The sequence below is a fragment of the Aplysia californica genome, unplaced genomic scaffold (genome assembly GCF_000002075.1).
Source record: "Aplysia californica isolate F4 #8 unplaced genomic scaffold, AplCal3.0 scaffold00889, whole genome shotgun sequence".
In the NCBI taxonomy this organism is placed as follows: Eukaryota; Metazoa; Mollusca; class Gastropoda; order Aplysiida; family Aplysiidae; genus Aplysia; species Aplysia californica.
The window spans coordinates 185,859-187,070 of NW_004798159.1; the positions used below are offsets into that span (position 1 = coordinate 185,859).

The following is a 1,212-nucleotide window of genomic DNA, read 5'->3' on the forward strand; positions in this document are numbered from 1 at the left end:
GCAGTGACCCCAACACAGTTGACAAGTAAGGACAAGTAAGGACACTACAACTCTTGCTATTCCACAACAATTCCTCAATATGTACATAATGTATTTAGCTAATGTAATTTCACTTTATTTTCTATTGTCCACACTTAGTCCAACAAAGTAAATTGTTAATTTCTACCAGCCTGACTCAGCCCACTGACAGAAATATGCGATGTTTGACCCACGATAAGAGATATGTGCACAACCTGTACTTTTTTAATTTGGAAACTTTATTTATCAAATGAGTGTTTTATATGATGTGATGTGGGCCAGTGGCCTTAAACACTGAATAAACTAAGACTTACTTTTGTACTTAGCTCTTGTAACTATTTCTCGTCTTTTCGATCGTTTGTTTCGGAAAGAAAAGAAGGAGGAGAGACTAGAGAGGAAGATGAACTACTGCCAACCAACTCTTTATAGCTTCATTAGATCGTCCCTGCGTTCTTTCCTCACATTACGACTTTCCTTGCCCTAAAAACTGGGTCAACAACTCTGTCTTCTAAACGATCTCAGCATTGTGTGTGTGTCGTTAACTACAAAAATATTGTTATTCAACTAAAGAACAAAGAACCTTTTGAAACGCAATGCAATCATTGCCTGACTAGAACATCGCAACAGGTCTTCGTGGCGTAGCAGTTTGGTGCCGTCGCCTGCCGAAGACCTGAGTTCGATTCCCGAAGGAGGGGAACTTTTATCGAGTAACTTGGTCTTTTCCCCTGGGACAATGTATCACTCTCAGCCTGATATTGCCCTGAATAGCCAGGAGAGTCGAAGCAGTCCGCCTTCTAAATGCTCTTATTAAAATCGACGGGGCCAAAATAACTTATACAGTTTCATGTTGGTCTTTTTCGCTGGTACATTGTATCCCTCTCAGCCTGATTTGGCCCTGAATAGGTAGGAGGGTCGAAGCAGTCAACCTTCTAAATTAATGCTCTAAACACAATCGACGGGGCCCGAAAAGTACAGTTTCATGATGTTTGCAATAACTAGGGCAGCAGCTTCACTTCCACTGAGAAGTTTGAAGTATACTCCTTTAAGGACAAAATTTGGATACTCATCACAGGACAAAACGTCATCCTTTGGAAGCACTGCAATCATGACCTGGGAGGACTTCCGTAACGAGCGACCACTATGAGACAGAGCAGAATTGAGGGCTTGGGGTAGGGGTAGGGGTAGGGGTAGGGG

At 42.2% G+C, this 1,212-nt stretch overlaps 1 protein-coding gene across 1 annotated transcript in view; it reads right to left on the reverse strand.

Moving 5' to 3' along the window:
• The window catches only part of LOC101847771 (cholecystokinin receptor type A-like), a 44,015-nt gene that overhangs the window by 27,167 nt on the left and 15,636 nt on the right, over nucleotides 1-1,212 (reverse strand). The window lies entirely within an intron of this gene.